Raw genomic sequence first — 21,245 nt, 5'->3', positions numbered from 1 at the left:
GTACTACACATAACTAACTAATATTGGCATTGTATTCATGCTGTTTAGCCAGAGGGGACTCATAACAGTGGAAACAACTTAAAATACTCCATTTTTGGGCATACAGATAAGTGTAAGACATCATTAGAAACTATAAAGGGTCTACTTTTATGTGTACACTCACAATAACAACAAAACCTTGTGTTTTTGTAAAATAAAGAAAATAAACAGGATGTGCTTTCAGCCGTCTCTGTCTCCGCGAGCATCTTTCTGAAACTCCGCGAATACTTATCAGACAAACATGAAACATATGTCTAAAGAAAGCTTAAAATGTCTACTTTTAAATAAAACAATTCAAAATTTAAAACAAATATTCTCCTGCAATGTAATCTGTATGAAACAAAGTGATGTACAGTTTCTCCTGGCTCAGCTAATTATCGCTAATGTGATCCCAACCACAGGCAGAGGGCGCCATTCATACGGTAATGTGCTGAGGCGATCAATGCAAATGGTAAACACCCCCAACAGTGCCTTAAAAAGCATCAAGTTCATTCACTTTTCTGCACGTTTGGAAGATGGCACGCTACATAGGCGAGGAAGCTCCTGGATAGTGACGAAGAGTTCACATTTTCCTCAGAAGAGCGGGAATCCGACGATGAATGTTTGCATTTTGAAGAGCGACTTGATCCAGCCGAGGATACAATTTCAGATGAGTAAGTCTTTTAGTTTTACGTACATTAGTTGACATGCTATTTTATATAAACATGTACATATTTTACTAGTTGGACTATTTCCAGACTTGCCAGCCAGGATTCAGAGTACTGAAATTTGAAATATGTCCTAATAGGCAAGATTTAGTTACATTTAAATGCTGTTTCGGCTAAAGCAGGTATTTAAATTGTATGCTGTATAATATAAATATATGTAATATGATATAAAAATAATATGAATGTTTAGATTATATTTTAACTAGTATTTATGCTGCCTCATAATCATCAACGAAGCTTGTGCTTGCAAATATCTGTTCAGGTGTAAATGTGTAAAATGTGCTGTAAATATGCTCATATTAGAAAATCAGCATATTAGAACGATTTCTGAAGGATCATGCGACACTGAAGTCTGCAGTAATGATGCTAATTCAGCTTTGATCACAGGAATAAATTGCATTTTACAATATATTCAAATAGAAATCCGTTATTTTAAATTGTAAAAATATTTCATAATATCACTGTTTTTGTTGTATTTTGGATCAAATAAATGCAGCCTTGGTGGGCAGAAGAGACTTCTTTTAAAAACATTTAAAAAATATCACAGATCTAAAACTTTTAAACGGTAGTGTAGGTCTAAAGTTAAGTCTTTATGTAAAGAAAATGTATAATCAAGATTACTTTTTAACTTAAACTTGATTTTGTGAATAAGCTACAAACAATACATTCAATCATTAAGTCTCCTCACATTCATTCTCTCTCAGGGGAGGGGTCCTCAGGTGTGAATCACATCAATATTCATGATCATCCACGCCTCCACGCATATGGACTTTCTAACACTAAAAGTGTCTTTCAAAAGTTAAATGACTATATTGTTTTGTATGAATGAGTGACCAGGATGTTTTCACATCATTGTGCAGCAAAAACTCGAGGCTACAAGATCCAGTTCTCAAAAGTCTTGTGAACAAATGTTTAGTATGTGTTATATGTCCTTATTTCAGTGCTGGACCAACAAGTCCAATACACTTCGCAACTTACAGGACTTGAAAGATCTGCTGCTAATGTCTTGATGCCATATACCACAGCTTCAAGGGTCTTGTAGAGTCCATGCCTCGGGGGGTCGGTGCTGTTTTGGCGGCAAGCGGAGGACCATTAGGCAGGTGGTCATGATGTTTTGGCTCATCAGTGTCATCATTCAAACATTCACAGTGTAGGTTACAAAAAGTATGTGGACCCCTAGGCTAATGATGTCAACAAAAGCTAATTAGAGTCAGGAGTTGGCAAACCTGGAATCCAATTAATGAAACAAGATTGGAGGTGTGGGTTAGAGCTACTTTGACTTATTAAAAAAAAAACACTTCAAGTTTGCTTTTCACAAGAAGCATCTGCTGACGAGGACCATGCCTTGCAAAAAAAGAAATCTTAGAAGACCTACGATCAAGAATTGTTGTTTGCCATGTAACCCTTTCCAGCTTAAAGTTATTTCGAAGAGCTTAGATAATTCAGTCCACAGTTAGACAAATTGTCAATAAATAGAGATGATTTAGTACTGTGGCTACTCTCCCTAGAAGTGGCCGTCCAGCCAAGATGACTCAAAAGTCACACCGCAGAATGCTCAATGAGGTAAAAAACAACCCTAGTGTGACAGCTAAAGACTAGAAGGAATCATTGGAACTGGTTAACATTTCGGTTCATGAGTTTACTATATGGAAAACATTAAACAGGCATGGTGTCCATGGCAGAAGACCACAAAGGAAGTCGCTGCTTTCCAACAAAAACATTGCTGCACGCCTGAAGTTTACCAAAGACCACATTGACACTCCACAACTCTACTGGGAAAATGATTTGTGGACAGTTTTGAGCACTATGTATGGTGTAAATAGGGCTCCACATATCAACATGAAAACATCATCCCATTGGTGAAGTGGAGAGAGCATCATGATTTGGAGCTGCTTTGCTGTTTCGGAGCCTGGACCTCATGCCATCAAGGGAAAAATTAATTCCAAAGTTTATCAAGATATCCAACAGGATAATGTCAGGGTGGCTGTGTGCCAACTGAAGCTCAGTAAAAGTTGGGGGATGTAGCAGGACAATGACCCTGAACATCGAAGTAAATCCACTACAGAATGGATTCAAAAAAAGAAAATCCACCTTTTGGAGTGGCCCAGTCAAAGCCCAGACCTTAACCTAATAGAGATGCTGTGGAATAAACTCAGAGCCGTTCACACCAGACATCCTAATAATATGGCTGAGCTGAATCAGTACTGTAAGGAAGGTCCAAAATTCCTTCTGAACATTGTGCAGATCTAATCCGTAGGTGCCGGAAATGCTTGGTTGAGGTGATTGATGCCAACGGAGGATCAGCCAGTTATTAAATCCAAGGGTTCACTTTTTCCACAGCACTGTGAATGTTTCATAGGATGTGTTCAATACAGACATGAAAGAATATAACTGTTTGTGTGTTGTTAACTTAAGCACATTGTGTTTGTCTATACTTGTGACTTTGATGAAGATGAGATCACATTTTATGACCAATTAATGCAGAAATCCAGCAAATTCCAAAGGGTCCACATACCTTTTATTGTCACTGTATGAATATACAGTGAAATATATAACAAATAATAATAACTGTGGAAGTGAGGGCGTGGTCAAGCGCCTGTCTGGGGAGAGAGAAAGCGGTAAGGACATCCACCTGAGATGAATTGTGACTAATAACCATTTCCATGTTCACAGTGAGAGTCGGGGGAGATAAAAGATGGCCCAGTCCACCGAAAGGGGGAGAGAGCCCAGCTGAGAAGCTGTTTGTGTGTTGACTGCTGCCATGTTTCAACAGTTGCGCTTTAAGCGAACGTGTTTACTTTCTGTTAATAAAAAGTGACATTCCTGAGTTGGAATCGCCGTGTCCCGCTTCCTCATTTTTGACCCAAATACGAACATCTGTTACAATGATATTCACAACTATTTGAATGTATTTTAACTTATGATCTGTTAAGCATTATATAAAAGGAATAATGTTTGTTAAAATTATAAATGAAATATGCCATCTTTGAAGCACATACACTACCTCACAAATAAATCTCTATGCTGCGATGTAGTCCTACTACGGTGAATGCTTTGCTTAAGTATATAGATATTCAGCCAGATATTCAATAAACAGTCTTAATAATGATTACCTTTCATTGCACAAAACTAGAGTTCTCATGTACAGTAAGACACGCTCCATTAAAGAGGCGCAAAACCACTTATGCGTATTCCGGACTCAGAATGACGAGCTTAAAGCGGACACATCAAGTATAAACAAGGCTTTATGCACATCTCGGACTCAGAATGACATGCTTAACTAATCCAGATACATTTGAAAATGCAGTTTTCATTTTCAAATGCTCTCCATCCACACTGCTGTTTTCAAGTGCTTTCCAAAAATTTCGTGTCCACACTAAAAGGTATGAAAACTCTTAAATTCCCTTAATGCGCAAGCGAAAAATCACAGTTCCATGTACGGTCTGAAAAGCAACTGTCCTCGTGTTCTGTTATCTGACAGCAATTCTGAGTAAACTTCCTGTTGCCTCTGAAGGAAGGCAATGTGAAGCTTGTACAAAGTAACATTTATCTTTAACAATGCCATCAAAGTCAATAGCAGGCACAACAACCCCGTTACAACATGGACCGCCATCTTGAATGTTCTGGGTTGAATTGATCACAAAAACATCACATGAAAACAAATACGTCATCATTTTCAGATATCTCCTTTTCCCCTGTCCACACTATAATGCAAAGACAGTGTTTTCAAATGTATCCACTTGGGAGAGTGTTTTCGAAAATTTTCGCTGTCAAAAACGCTGTCTCAGTGTGGTGAGATTTAAAATGTGGTGAAATGCCACCACCTCCTCTTCTGTGCTCCAGTGTCACATTATAAGAAGAATGTTTTGAATTCTGTGAAAATAAAATTATCTTGTAACACTTTGCATTCTCAATGCACATAACAAAAATGCACCATGCACCAGTGTTGTAGTACTCGAGATCAGTTTTGGCACTTTTTGAAGGTCTCGGTCTAGTCTCGTAATCAACCGCATTTTTACTCTGTCTTGTCTCAGTCTCAAAGAAGACTCAGGATTTTATTTCAAAACCGGTCAAGACAACAACTGCGGGGATATCACTAAATTGCCTGTGCATTGTCTGGTTTATTTGTTAACATCATTACTTGGATGTAAAACTTCCTGCTTCAAATGCAAGCAATAACTTCACTCATTTCTAATTTGAAATTTTTGTTACTGTTAATGGCTGTCACCCCTCCCCGCCCCCCTTCACACACACTCCAAGAAAGTGAATGCGGGAGACAGGAGAAGAAACTGTGGCCTTCTGAGAGATGTCAGCCAAATCTTCTGTAATACAATTTGGCTACCTAAACCAGTGTTTCCCAACCACTGTGCCCACTAGTGTGCAGTGAAAGATCGTCAAGTGTGCCATAGAAAATTATAAAATTCCTCAAGATAGTTTTTTTTCCCCAGTATTTTAGTGAAGGTATAGAGATGGTAGAAGAGTTTTAAAGTTGCCAATTCAGTATATTTTCCATTACAAAGTATTTTATGTAACCAGTTTAAATATTTTGTCCATCATAACATTACTGTTCTAACAAACTCTAGTCCACTGTCAAACTCAACTCCTCACATGCCCACCAAATGATGCACAGTAAACCGAATGAATAGAATACAACAGGTGTATTGTTTTACTCAAAGACTAAAAGCTGTTTATTTGTGCACAGCATAGTTACGGATGTTATGAACAGATGTGGCTTACTTGTCGCGTTTCTCATGAAGCAAAGAGAATGAGAAACTGTTACATACGATTCCTAAAAGCAAATTCTCCTCTTTTAAACAAGTCCAAAAACACCGTGATACGATGTGTAGATTCAGAGGTACTGTAATCTTCACGGAGCGCGTTTGACATCTGAACCAGTGAATGGAGGCTGGGCGGCTGCTCCCGGTTCCTAGTGCCTGTATCCAAACTCTGTCAGTGCGACTTGTTTTTTTTTCTCTCTATCAACAACGCTATTTTAACACAGTACGACTTATAGTCAGGTACAACTTTAATTCTGGAAAATACTGTAAATAAATAAATAAATCTTTCAGATCAATTTGAGGAGTGTCTATAGTTTGCATGTTCCAAATTTTATCGTGTGTCATGCAGTGTGGGAATCGCACTGGACTGGTCTTGGTCTTGACTCGGTCTCGCCTTGCCTTGGTCTTGGTCTCGACTTGGTCTCAACCCCTCAAAGTCTTGGTCTTGTCTCGGTCTCGATACACTCTGGTCTTGGTCTTGACTTGATCTCTGTTTAGGTGGACTACAACACTGCCGTGCACTAATAGCAAACCAAACTCAAACACTCCTGAGATTAATGGAATTTTTGTGGCTCGTTCACTGTTTGCGACCAGCTGAGACAGTTGAAAAAAAATGTAGGCCTGCTTGGCCCATATTAATCCAGACAATATGTACATTTATTTAATAAAAATGCAGACTTTTGGGGTTTTAATAAATTGCACTGGGCCACATCGCAATTTTGATATTATATTAACTATACAGCTCAACTTATCGCATGCATTAACTTTCTGCCCTTTTACAAATTGATTGTTAATTATTAGTAAATTCAAGTTTTATCGAAATCTTTGTTTCAGTTTCTACCTTCAGAATGGCGATGAGGGCTGCTAAGTGCAAACATCCATTGATATCCTTTTTTTTTTTTTTTTATACTTAAACGTGAATTCTTTGTTGTTGATCTCTCCTCAGCATAGCCATATTTTATGTCTCCTCTTCCAGCCAGGAGTCATTGAAATGGCACCCCGATATGTTGCTGGAAGTAGGAGATGTGGGTATAATTTCTTCAAATCAAATCACTTTATTGTCACACAGCCATATACACAAGTGCAATGGTGTGTGAAATTCTTGGGTGCAGTTCCGATCAACATAGCAGTCGTGACAGTGATGAAACATATACCAATTTACAATAACATCAGATTAACACAGCACAATTTAAACATCTGATATACACAATTACACACAACAATATACAAATAATAACATACACTGTACAGTATACAATACGCACTATATAGATACACATTCAATAAAAATAAAAAATAAAATAAAAATATATAAAAAAGTATATATAGTAGTATATATAGAATGTACAGTATTGTACTGTATTGACATTCAGGCTGTCGGTTGATAGTCAGTTGTTAAGAGAGAATATAATATAATAATAATATAATTTATGACAGTCCGGTGTGAGATATAAGAGTAAGGGTAATAAAGTGCAGTGCAGATGTATTTTGATCGTGGGAGATCAAGAGTTCAAAAGTCTGATTGCTTGGGGGAAGAAGCTGTCATGGAGTCGGCTGGTGCGGGTCCTGATGCTGCGATACCGCCTGCCTGATGGTAGCAGTGAGAACAGCCCATGGCTCGGGTGGCTGGAGTCTCTGATGATCCTCCAAGCTTTTTTCACACACCGCCTTGTATATATATTTCCTGGAGGGAGGGAAGCTCACCTCCGATGATGTGTCTGGCAGTTCGCACCACCTTTTGCAGTGCTTTGCAATTGTGGGCGGTGCTATTGCCGTACCAGGCGGAGATGCAGCCAGTCAGGATGCTCTCTACAGTGCAGGTGTAGAACCGTGTGAGGATGTGGCGGTTCATTCCAAACTTCCTCAGCCGTCTCAGGAAGAAGAGGCGCTGATGAGCCTTCTTCACAACGACTTCAGTGTGGATGGACCATGTGAGTTCCTCAGTGATGTGGACACCCAGGAACTTGAAGCTGCTGACTCTCTCCACTGGTGCTCCATTGATGGTGATGGGACTGTGTTCTCTGTCTTTTCTTCTGAAGTCCACCACAAGCTCCTTTGTCTTACTGACGTTGAGGGAGAGATTGTGCTCCTGACACCAGTGTGTCAGAGTGTGCACCTCCTCTCTGTAGGCCGTTTCATCATTGACAGTGATCAGACTTACCACCGTCGTGTCATCAGCAAACTTAATGATGGCATTGGAGCTATGTGTTGCCACACAGTCATGTGTGTACAGAGAATACAGTAGTGGGCCCGGAGTTTCTCATCTAGCTTGGAGGGCACTTATGGTGCTGAATGCTGAGCTGTAGTCTACAAACAGCATTCTCACATAAGTGTTCTTTTTTCCAGGTGGGAGAGAGCAGTGTGTAGTGTAGATGCAATGGCATCATCAGTGGAGCGGTTGTTGCGGAAAGCAAACTGCAATTTGTCAAGAGAGAGAGGCAGCACAGAGCAGATGTAATCTCTGATTAGTCTCTCAAAGCATTTGCTGATGATGGGGGTCAGAGCAACAGGACGCCAGTCATTTAAGCAAGTTATTTTTGATTGCTTTGGAACAGGTACAATGGTGGATGTTTTAAAGCATGTGGGGACTACAGACAAAGAGAGAGAAAGGTTGAAAATGTCTGTAAAAACACCAGCCAGCTGATTCGCGCACGCTCTGATGACGTCTGGACCCGTGGCTTTGCGGATATTCATCTGTCGGAAGGATCGGGTTACATCCGCTACAGAGACGGAGAGTGAACTAACCTCTGTAGCTTCGGCCGCGAGAGCTCTCTCCGCGAGGGCGGTGTTATTTCCCTCAAAACGAGCATAAAAAGTATTTAGCTCATCCGGGAGAGAGGCAGCGGTGTTCATGGTGGGGTTTTTATTCCCTTTAAAGTCTGTGATGTTAATTCCCTGCCACATGCTTCTAGAGTTGGTGGTGTTAAACTGTCCTTCAATCTTGCTCCTGTACTGGCGTTTTGCTGTTCTGTGGCTTGTTTATGCTCCTCCGTGTTCCCGGAATTAAAAGCAGAGGTCCGCGCATTAAGTGCCGCGCGAACATCATTATTTATCCATGGTTTCTGGTTCGGCTAGATCCGTATTGTTCTGGTCGGAACCACGTCCTCCATGCACTTTTTGAAGAAACACATTACGCTATCAGCATAAAGCTCGATGTCGTCATCAGAGGTGGTGATCTCCCAGTCCGTGTGATCAAAACAGTCTTGTAGTGTAGAGTCTGACTGGTCCGACCAGCACTGGATCCTTCTGAGGGTGGGTGCTTCCTGTTTCAGTTTCTGCCTGTAAGCAGGCAGAAGCAGAATGGAAGAATGACCCGACTTGCCAAATGGTGGGCGGGGGAGGGATTTGTAGCTATCCCGGAAGAGAGAGTAGCAATGGTCCAAAACCCTGTCCCCTCGTGTGTTGAAACTAATGTGCTGGTGGTATTTTGGTGCGACTGATTTTAAACTGGCTTTATTAAAGTCCCCGGTCACAATGAAGGCGGCCTCAGGGTGTGCGGTTTCCTGCTCACTTATACTCCCATACAGATCCTTGAGTGCCCGGTCTGTGTCGGCTTGTGGCGGGATGTACACCTGGGCGCCAATCTACCACAGTCAGACATGCAGTACTTCTGTGTGTGCACAACATCAAAGCAAGATGCAGAGAGGGCTGCAACTAATGATTATTTTGATAATCGACTAATCTAACGATTATTAGAACGATTATTCGACTATTCCGTTGATTATTGCAATGATTAATCATTAGCTCTTAACTGGTTATTCAGCTTGTGCCTAAACTTAAGGTTGTATTAAACGTGCTTACTAACAATAAAGAGGACAAAATCATCTTTTAAAAATACCTCTAAATGACATACACTGAATTCCAAGGAAAAAAAGTTCAGTAAAAATTCAATGCAAAAAAAACCTATTGTAAATCAATAGTTTTTGTCTTGTTTTCCACATATTCTCTAAAAGCAAATCTAAATATGCTGCTTCTCAGGTAAATGTTTCTTGTTATAATAAGGCTGTTTTTAGATATTTTTAAATATTTAAATATTAAATATTGTATTCAACATTAATAAAAAAAAATTTCTTCTGCAGTATAGCTACTAATGTAAATGTGTTGTTTTAGATATTATTTTTGGAAAACAAGCCAAAAAAGACTGATCAAAAACTTTGATGCAGTGTATAATGGGCTAAGACTACACTCTCTCACCTTTATTTTCACTTCGATCCATCTTTAACTCACAAAAAAAAAAAAAAAAAAACCTTAAGAGCTGCATATCGCCGATTTACTTCACAATAAGATACACACGTGATACATAGGCTACAGTATATTATGATTCAATACGTCGCAATCCATCACGTTATAATCTAGCTACAGCAAACGCGCATGAGGGACGGGCGTCCCTGCGCCAGAAGGTGCCTCAGTTGGGTGCAGTTTCAATCTCTCCCCCTTCACGCGACTCACAGACGTGGCGCTGACCGCACAGAGAAATGCCATTTTTGTAGTTTATGATGCACTTCCTTATCACTTGAACTTTAATAAAGGATGCATTAAAGATATAATGCCAAGTTGTTTGCTTTTTAGACGCTCTGACATGCAGGTTTTGCTTAAGTGGAATGCCAGATCTGGCTCTGCTTTATTTTACGATGACAGTGCTTCTGTATTTCCTTATTTTTTATTTTTCCATTATAATTCCCTTATATTTTGCGATCTACATCACCTGAAGCTGTTTGGAAAGTTTAGAGTGCATCTGGACATGTGTTTTCTTCCTCTCCTCAGTCAGGCGTGAGCTGCTGTGCTCCTCTCTCGCGTCATCATTAGTTTCATATGATCTCATGTTACGTTAAATGAGATCAAACGACTAGTTGACAACGAAACTTTTTGTCGACAATTTTTTTTTTTATTGTCGACGTTGTCAATAACATCGACTAATCATTTCAGCCCTACATTCGAATGCATAATATCCATTTCAAATTCGAAATATTTTTGGATCTTTTATAACAGAACACCTAGGAAAAATCGAGCATTTTCAAGGATTTCAAAATTCAAGCATCTTCCAAACTTTCAAAACTATAGGAACTCTGCCTCTGAAATGGTGGTCGCAACATGCTGGGGCATATGAAAATAGTCTTGCAAGTATCTTGCAACATAGGTCATTTTCACTCTCAGGACATATTGAAAGATAAATAAAAGTAGCTTCATCATCACAAAATGTCAATATGCTTGTTTGTCTGAGCAGCTGGCTCTGAAATTGTTATTAATGCACTACGAAATATTATGGTTACGACTGTAATCTTGGTTCCCTTAAAGGAGGGAATGAGGCATCATTGGCTGACGATAAGTGAACTCCACCCAGGAGCGACAATCTAAAATCACGCAAATCTTTTGGCAGATGCTGCTTTATGCTCCACCCCTGATGTGCGCTCAATCGTGGGCATTTAAACCGGAATTAAAACTGGATTTTTCAATTGAAGGGAGGAGAGAGTTTCTCTCCGTCCCTTAACAGCTAGAAATCAGTAGTGTGGCAAGTTTACAAAGTGACTTGTTCCCTCATTTCAAGCAACCAAGGTTACAGTCGTAACCAGAATGTTCCCTTTAAAGTAGGTCACTTCGACGCTTCGTCACTAGATGACGCTATGGGAAATGTATGCCATGCTACTGATTTACATGCACAAGGCAATGCCTACTAGACACTAGGGTAGTTAAAAAGGCATTGACATAGTATCTCCTTCATTAAGGCTGCAAGCATCACAGTGACAACCACCTCACCGCAGTTATGCAAGTGACAAACATATCAACTTACATAAAGACTTTATGCAAACTTGAAATCAATTCCTGAAATAATGTCATTTAATGAATATAATGAAGAATTAGATCTTTAGTATGTGTTGTGGATTCTTTATCACAGAGGCATATCAATTTTCAGTTTTTTAGAAACTTCGTATTCACAAGATACTCATTTAGCGTGCAACTCAAGCCAAACACACACCATGACTAGGTGTAACAACTACACATCCATTTGTCCCCGACTGAAGTTACAAATCTCAAAATCCCTTCACAAACTCAGGCAGAGGAGAGTTTATTTGTGATATGTCAACAAACAACATGATAAAAGGGCTTGGGTCCGTTTATGCGTTCTATCTAAAACTCAAGCTCCGTTGTGCATTCACTGACTTCAATAATACACAGATTTAGGTTATAATATTACAGTATATTACTGTTGTTGATATACCTGATTATATAATATGCTCATAAATATGCTATATACAGTGCATTCAAAAAGTATTTGGCCCCCTTCATGTTTTTCATGTTTTATGTTGCAGCATTTTGCTAAAATGCTTTAAATTTTTATTTTTTCACATCAATCTACACTACATACTCCATAATGACAAAGCAAAATACAGATTTTTGATAACTTCGTAAATGTATTAAAAAGAAAAAACTGAAATATCACACTGACATAAGTATTCAGACCCTTAACTCAGTACTTAGTTGAAACACCTTTGGCAGCGATTACAGCCTCAAGTCTTTTTGGCTATGATGCGACAAGCTTTGCACACCTGGATTTGGGGATTTTCTACCATTCTTCTCTGCAGATCTGCTCAAGCTTTGTCAGAGGTTGGATGGGGACTGTCGGTGGACAGCCATTTTCAGGTCTCTCCAGAGATGTAAGATTGGGTTCAAGTACGGGCTCTGGCTGGGCCACTCAAGGACATTCACAGTTGTCCCTATGCCTCTCTTGCATTGTCTTGGCTGTGTGCTTAGGGTCACTGTCCTGTTGGAAGGTGAACCTTTGGCCCGGTTTGAGGCCCTGAGCGCTCTGGACCAGGTTTTCATTAAGGATTTCTCTGTATTTTGCTATGTTTAGCTTTCCTTCAACCCTGACCAGTCCCCCAGTCTCTGCCACTGAAAAACACCCCCATAGCATGACACCACCACAACTTCACCTTTGGGATGGTATTGTGCAGGTGATGAGCGGTGCCTGGTTTCCTCCAGACATGACGCTTGGAATTGAGGCCAAACTGTTCAATCTTTGTTTCATCAGACCAGAGAATCTAGTTTCTCACAGTCTGAGAGTCCTTTAGGTGCTTTTTTGCTTTCTTGCAATGAGGCTTCCATCTGGCCACTCTGCCATAAAGCCCACATCGGTGAAGTGTTGCAGTGATGGTTGTCCTTCTGCAAGTTTCTCCCATCTGCACACGATCTCTGGGGCACAACCAGAGTGACCATCAAGTTCCGATTGCTCAGTTTGGCTGGGCGGCCATTTCTAGGAAGAGTCCTGGCTGTTCCAAATTTCTTCAGTTTAAGAATTATGGAGGCTACTGTGCTCTTGGGAATCTTCAATACAGATGAAACTGTTTGTTGCCTTCCTCAGATCTGTGCTTCAACACAATCCTGTCTCTGAGCTCTGCAGGCAGTTCCTTTGACCTCATGTCTTAGTTTTTGCTCTGATATGCATTTTCAGCTGTGAGACCTCATTTAGACAGGTGTGTGCCTTTCCAAATCCTGTCCAATCAATTGAATTTGCCACAGGTAGACTCCAATCAAAGTGTAAAAACATCTCAAAGATGTTTCAGAGAAATGGGATGCACCTGAGCTAAATTTCAAGTGTCATAGCAAAGGGTCAGAATACTTATGTCAATGTGATTTCAGGTTTTTTTTTCTTTTTAATACATTTACAAAGTTATCAAAAATCTGGTTTTGCTTCGTCATTATGGGGTATGAAGTGTAGATTGATGTGAAAAATTCTAGTATTTTAGCATAGGGCTGCGATATGACGAAATGTGAAAAAATGAAGTGGTCTGAATACTTTCTGAATGCACTGTATATATACTCTATATAAGACACACTTGAAAATAGGTGATTAAAAGTGCTTCAGTTTACCAGGATCATGCACAGGGCAATCCTCACAATACTCTCTAAACAAGTTCAGCTGTTCAAGCTCCATTGTGTGTTCACTTGATTGCAGATATAAGTTGTAATATTCTATTAATGCTGTTGATGGCTTGTTTATCTCACATATTTATATGATGCATGTGAAAATAGCTGATTAAAAAAGCACTTAAGTCTACCAGGGACCAGCACTTTCATCTCTCGACACGCATCTTAGATGAAAAAAACCCAAAACAAATCCTTACAAAAATTAAAAGCATCTGACAATTGAGAAGCGTCCAGCAAAGGTAGGAATGAACTATTTAATTATTGTCCAGTTGTTTAGTGATATTTAGTTGTGTTGAATACTGGAGTTTCACAATATTAACAGAATCTGACATCTGGAATATAATCCTTCTGAGTAGGGTTGCAACGGTATGAGATTTTCACGGTATGATAACAGTCTCAGAAAATATCACAGTTTCACGGTATATAGTATTACACAATTATTATTATCAGTTACAATGACCCTTAAAAGGAGTGAAAACAGAAGGTTTTTTTTTTTTTTTTTGGATGAACAAACGCTTTATAATTGAAACTTGAAACCATTTTTTTTAATTGGTGTAAAAAAAGTCTCCCTTTTGAAAATAAAATAAATAAGCTAACAGAATTATAATAAACTGGATTATAAACATGATTAAAAAAATAGCATGTAACTATAACATGTTATATAACTAAAGCATGTTAGTTTACATGTTAGCATAGTATGTTAAATGAACTACTAAATGAAAAATAACATCAGCTGTGTGAGCTTTAAAGTATTGTCCTATGATTAACAATTAACATATACTGTAGGTGCACGACATTGCAGCCAGACTGCTCCTGTCTGTACCTTTAACTCAGTGGTTCTCAACTGGTTTTGCTTCAGCACCCAGATTTTACATTGAAAATCAAATGGTGACCCACCATAGTAAAAACATAACCTGTATTTAAATGTATCCTGGGTCGCATTTCCTTTTATGTTGCACAGTTTTGTTAATGGTTTTCAAGTACAAGGACATGCATCGTTACATTACTTTTGTTGTTGACATCAATAACAAAAACTACAGGAAGTTTTCTCTCCGCCCTTTTAAAAATTGAAGAGCATATTTACTTAAATGAGCCCATTATTATCCCATTTGTTTCCTAATTTCAAACATTATTCAAACAGAACATACATATTACACAGGAGGAAAGGCTCCTCTTTACCATGGTTAGGTCAGTGTAGCTAGTCTTAAATAATAGTAATAATAACAACAAATTATAGTATTTATGAAAAAATACTAGCTGAAACACATCTTGAAACTTTAAATACAACTGCCACTGTTGATATAAAACAAGGTCTAATAGATTCTACCTTTAGATTATTTCACATGAAACTATAACATTGTGTCAAAATATAACAGTTAATTTTACTCATGTAAAATCATGAAACAAATTTGTAAAGGTGATGTATAATGAAAAAAAAAAAACATTAGCACATAGCACAGTGTTGCTCTTTTCCTCAGTGCTGTTTAGCATGTCAGGGCTGCCTACTGTTTGAGAGGTTCGACTTGACTTCCTCCGTAACACTTTAAATTAGGAAATCAATGTATTTTTGCCAAGTGTAAATAAAGCATTTCACAGTTTTTAACCGTTGATTCTAAATTCTTACAGTAAAATTAACAGTTAACAGTAAAACCCTACTGCTGACGCAGACCTATAAAATTGCCCAATAACAGTATAGTCCAATAACAGACAGAAATGTTAATCCAGTGCAAAAGGTTTTGTATGTGTGTTATGTGGGGTATTTTACAAAGGGTTTAATTTTTATTTTGTGTTCAATGATGCACTTTTTTAAAGTATAATGCACAATAAATGTGTAATTTGCAAGCACTCCCTCCCCCGCCCTTCAACCACCATGTGACAACGTTCACCGTCACTGATTGGCCCCTAACCACTGTGGTGGTAAAATTTTACCACCGTAGCAGCCCTACCCTTCAAATTGAACAATAGGAACGAAAAGAGAGAAACCTCAATAACCACTCATGGTTAGGTAATATATAACATTTAGGGATGCACCGATCCGATACCTGGATCGGTACAGACTTCGATACTGACATTTTTAGACAGATCAGGGATCGGTCTGACGGGCCTGATCAAATCCGATACTGAGTGTTAGTCATGTTTTTCATGACATTATTGTCAAGCTCCATAAAATAAATATAAAAGCACCATTCAAGTCCATATGACTCGTGCATTTTATTCAAAGCCACTTAAAGACATGCAATAGCTTTGTGAATCACAAAACGCTGCATTTATTAAGTAAATATACAGTATGCATGCGCAGTTATTTTAGTGAATGGCGCTATTCTGTTGACACACATAATACGCGCAAGGTTGGTGAGACGGTCACGGCTATTTTCATATTTGAGCGCTACTCATGTACAAAATCTCAGATGTAGATGCTCAATAGTTTGGTTCACTTATTGCATTTAGAACAGCACCGGACAATTTTCTAACTGTGAACTTTAGACTATGCAAACAAGTTCCACACAGAGAAGAAAGGAAGGGCCACACTGCCACCTCTGATCTCAACTGCCAGTCAGAACACTGGAACAGGTAGGCGTAACATTGAAATTTCCTCATGAAAATGTATAAAAGTATCCTTACAACAGCCACACTCTGTCCTGAGTAACCCGTCCAGAGAGGCGCTAACAGAATACATCACACTGATTTCTAAATCTCCAACATATAGCAAGAGAAGGAGACAGTAACAGATCATCCAACGTTGAGTCTCCAGTCGAGAGAGAGAGACAAAACAGAGCAGCAAGTTCTGTGTCCCCAAGCCAGGGAGAAACAACAGATACAACCAGCAACAAGGTGAAGCTCTCGTCAGCAAACCTTTTCTCCAAGTTTCCTTTGTCTGCAAGTTCCAGATTGTTAAGGAAATTCTGCACCGGAATCAGGGCCACGTCTGCGTTTTCCAGATATCAAGGACCCATTCTTCCCATTTTTAAAAATAGCCATTAGGCTTTTGTTTACAGCCACACACACATACATGGTACACATACATACCTCTCCACCTTGTACAACTCATGTCAGAGCCCCTTAAACTGGCCAGCTTTTCTAAAGACTTAAGAATGTGTTACTGCATAACAAGCCCTAAAACAAACACAGCGTATCGAAGTCTTTGCTCACGATGAGGCTAATACAGATGAGAAACAATGAAAAACGAGTGAGTAAAAGATAATATATCCATGTTTTGAGTCACAATACACCAAGCATAAAGAAAGAACACTTACTTGAGCTGAACATCCCAAGAAACCTCCAGTTTATAAAAATAAACCCTAGCCATTTTTCTCATGTCCAGCTCTCACATTGGTGTGTTCAATTCAGAAGTGATCATCCCTATGATTCTTTGAAAATTGGTTTGGAACGATCATACAGCATGGATTGTGTTCCCTTCAAAGTGCCCTGCGAAGGCATGATCAGTGCCAATTAGAACACAGCCAGGCATGCTGAACAGTTGTTGAGGGAGGGTGTGTTTTAGTTCAAGATAGCATCTGATTTGACAAAATTAATGCAGTAAGTTGTGTCACACATTTTTATTTTGTTTAGCAGGAAGAGACTGCAGATTTTAAATGCTTATATTTTCAGAAAACCTTTGACAACATTTAGAAGAACACTATCATATAGATGACCTTAAATCTAATAGATATGGACTAAAAGCAGCAAAACTTTATTTTGATTTCAAATCTTTTTGATTTCACAGGGCAGTAAGAAGAGTAAAGAATGGTATAGTCATAATACCAACAGTTATTACACAATGAAACTATCCAGCAGGGTGGTAAACATTGAAAAATCAAACCTACTATGCAATGACGATCTGGGAAGAGATATCCAAGTTATAAAACCCGGCAAGGGTGTTAGAGGAAGCCCAATCAGCAGCCAGACAGATATCCTCTATGGACAAGCCCTTCAGCCATGCCCAGGAAGCGGTAATGCTCCTGGTGGAATGAGCCTTAACACCCATGGGACAATGCACACCTTGCAAATAGTAAGCGAGCGCAATGGCACCAACAGCCCAGTGAGAACGTTTTTGCTGGGAGACGGCCAAACACTTTGAATGGCCTCTAAGCAGACAGTCAATGTGCATGCGTAGCAAATTACTGTTGGATCCCAACTTCCTGTTGTTCCAGGAGAATAGCTCCGGGAGAATAGTTAGAGTTTGTGTTTGTAGTCTGCTAAGAATTTTCTATTTTCAGCCTTTTAAGCTTTCATTCTGTACATAAAAGGCAATAAAAGTTCTTCCATTACTTTTATTGCCATTCTACTGCATGCCATATGTTTACAATAGCTTCATCCGTCAGCAGTTAGGGATTTACATGTGATAAATGTAAGGAATTAGTTAGACTGATGGGGAATATTAAAGAGTTAGAGACATGCATCTGAACACTAGCGGAGGTCAACGAGAAAGAGAAGCCGTTAGACATTGTTTCAGATGCAGGCAGTACAGCAAGCAATACACACATTTTGGTTCCGGCAGTACAACTCCCGCAGCAGGGTGATTGTGTGACATATCGGGGGCATACCCGCACAGCAATGTGACACCACTCTCCTGTTCCAGTTAGGATTTTCAACAGTTTCTCCCCACTCAGTGACACACCCATTGAAAGCACCCTGGTTATAGGAGATTCTATTTTAAGGAAACTTGGAAATAGAGACTCCAGCCACTATAGTCAAATGTACCCCAGGGGCTAGAGCACTTGACATCAGATCAAATTTACAAGTGCTGGCTTATGCTAAACATAGAATTTCTAAGATTATTTTTCACGTTGGCACTAACAATGTCCAGCTTTACCAGTTGGAGATCACTAAAGATAATGTTAAAGAGGTGTGTGAACTTGCAAAAAAAGATATCAGACTCTTGCCCCTTGTGGTGATGAGATTTATAATAATGTTACTGAATGGCTGGATGTCTGAGAGGTGCCCGGAGAATTGCATAGGATTTTTAGATAATTGGATGGATTTTTAGGGTAGACCAGACCTGCTAAAGATAGACGGACTCCATACCTCAAGGAAAGGTGCAGCTCTCCTCTCTATTAATTTGGCTTACAGTCTTAGTGAAAGTGTTCGACTCACAAGGGACCAGGTCAGAAAGCAGACAGACTAGCTAATCCGACTGTCTGCTAGCTGCCTTGAGACATCACACAGGTCACACTAACTACAACACATTGAGACAGAGTATAACCTAGATATCATATAAAGACTGTGTCTGTTCCGCATACTACCAAACACAAAACCTTCATTATGTCATTTAGAAAAAAACTGATGTCAAATTAGAAATTAAATAAAAAAATGTTTTTTTTTTTACGATTAACATCTCAAAGTCAAGGCTACTAAACATTAGATTGCTTTCATCCAAAGCACTAATTGTCAATTAAATGATTAATATCACAGTATTGATGCTCGGATTAAACCGGATGACTATTAGTTTAAATGAGCCTACTCAACCAGGTTCCTGATATAAAAACGAGCCATGCCTGAAGGATCGAGGAGGTGTTGCTACACATTACGGTGATATTCTTGGTGTTACTCAGAGGTCAGAATATAAGTTTAATTCTTTTGAAGTGACAGTACTTAAATGTGACATTGTCTCATATAAATAAAAAAAACTCATCTCTTGCTACAGTATATAGACCCCAGGGCCCTATACAGACATCCTTAAAGAATTTGCTGATTTTCTGTCAGATCTAATAGTTTCTGTGGTTAGAGCATTAATTGTTAGTGACTTCAACATTCACAAAGATTATGAAAATGATACACTGGGATTAGCATATATTGATCTTCTCAACTCGGTTGGGTTCAGACAAAATGTGACAGGACCAACTCACCACAATAATCACACGCAACACTTAAATCTGTCATATGGAGTTGATAATATAGTATTTCTGCCACAGAGCAATGACATCTCAGATCATTACCTTGTCTCTTGTATATTGCACTTAGTTAAGGTCACTCAATGTACGCCGTTTATTGATCAGGCAGAACTACTCTTTCTAGCATTAAAGATAGCTTCACTAATAAACTTCCTGATCTGTCTGAAATACTAAGTATGCCAAAACATTTGGAAAAATTCTGAAGTTCTGGAAATGTGATTTCCAAAGGACAGATTGCTATCAAATATAACCTCTAAGCTCTTTGCTGTAGGAGATGATGTAACAGTATATCCATCTAGAGTCATTATATTTTAGCGGCTTATTTTAAGAGATTTTTGGTCCAATAATTAGAACCTCTGTTGTCAAAATTGCGTACATGGAAATTTCTAGCCATCTAATCTTTGATATCATTGATACACTCTGCTAACTTGGAGAACAGGGACATTTTGTTGGGTTTCGAAGAAATATAAAGTTGGTTATTGTTTGCCTTACAGTGAATATGATAATGGTTCTTGATAAAGTCTACCAGGGGCAGCATATATAAAAAGCAGAGGCCCTAAAACTGATCCCTGTGGCAGTCCATACTTAACTTTAGCTTGATCTGACAATTCCTTGTTTGCACGGAAAAAGTGGTGGTGGTTGGAAAATATAACCTAAACCAAGCTAATGCCTATCCACAAATGCCAACATAATTCTCAAGGCTATCCAAGAGAATGTTGTGATCTAAGGTGTCGAAGGCAGCACTAAGATCTAAAAGCACTAGAAGAGAGATACAGCTGCGATCAATTGATAAGAGCAAGTCATTTGTAACTCTGATAAGTGCAGTCTCTCTACTATGATGGGGCCTAAATCCTGACTGAAATTCTTCACAGATACCATTTCTCTGAAAAAATGAACATACACTACCTTTTCTAGTATTTTTGACATAAATGGGAGATTTGAGATCGGTCTTACTGACCAAAGAGAGTTTGCCCACAAACAAACAACCCAAAGGGGTCATGGTCCTTTGCTATGGCAGCAAAATACACTTTTATCGTGGATTGAGAGAGCCTCGCATCCATGCACTCTTGCAAAAAGTGAACCACCATCTGCACAGTCAGCGAAAAGTCGCTATTTTAAGGCATACAGCTGCGCCGTTGAAGGAGCCTTGGACTGTAGTATGGTGTTGAGCACAGGCTGCGACAACCTTATTGTGCCATACAAGCCCCATCCAGGGGACAGACATGAAGTCTTCACAGCTCCGGCTGAGGATGCTACATCGTGCCTTGGCTTGAAAGAGCAGATCCCATTTCACAGTATTTTCCCACTGGAGATCATCCAACAGCTTTTCCAGCTCTGGGAACCAAATGCTGTTGTGCCACTGCGGTGCAACCAGCAACATGGTTTCCCAGCTCTTTCGAGCCTTGCACAGCACTTAGTGTGGCAAGCAGATGGGAGTGAGCGTATATTTTGTTACTACATAACAAGCCCTAAAAACAAACACAGCACATCGGGATCTTTGCTTATGACTAGGCTGGAGCCAGTACCAATTCAGATGAATAAGAAACAAGCAAGTAAAAGATTATATATCCATGTTTTCAAATCACAATACACAAAGCATGGAAAGTAAAGAACACTTACTCAAGCTGAACATCCCAAGAAACCTCCAGTTTATATAAATAAACTCAAGCAATTTTTCTCGGGTCGGCGTGTCCAATCCGGAAGTGATCATCTATATGCCCTATTCTCTTTGAAGACAATTACCCTCCACTGTGACAACTTCAGATGGCTGAAAGGTGATAACAGTCAGTCAGAACTCACTTTTTAAACAAATCTTCTTGGAAAATAGTTTGGAACGATCATACAGCACAGACTGTGTTCCCTTCGAAGTGCCCTACGAAGGCATAACCAGCGCCAGTCAGAAC

The 21,245-nt window shown here is 39.2% G+C and overlaps 1 protein-coding gene across 2 annotated transcripts in view; it reads right to left on the bottom strand.

The window, feature by feature from the left end:
- Nucleotides 1-21,245, bottom strand: part of LOC127415220 (DDB1- and CUL4-associated factor 1-like) — a 174,971-nt gene that overhangs the window by 62,787 nt on the left and 90,939 nt on the right. The gene's annotated exons all lie outside the window — the stretch shown is intronic.

Source organism: Myxocyprinus asiaticus, chromosome 24 (assembly GCF_019703515.2).
Source record: "Myxocyprinus asiaticus isolate MX2 ecotype Aquarium Trade chromosome 24, UBuf_Myxa_2, whole genome shotgun sequence".
Classification (NCBI taxonomy): Eukaryota; Metazoa; Chordata; class Actinopteri; order Cypriniformes; family Catostomidae; genus Myxocyprinus; species Myxocyprinus asiaticus.
This window is presented reverse-complemented; position numbering and strand designations above follow the sequence as displayed.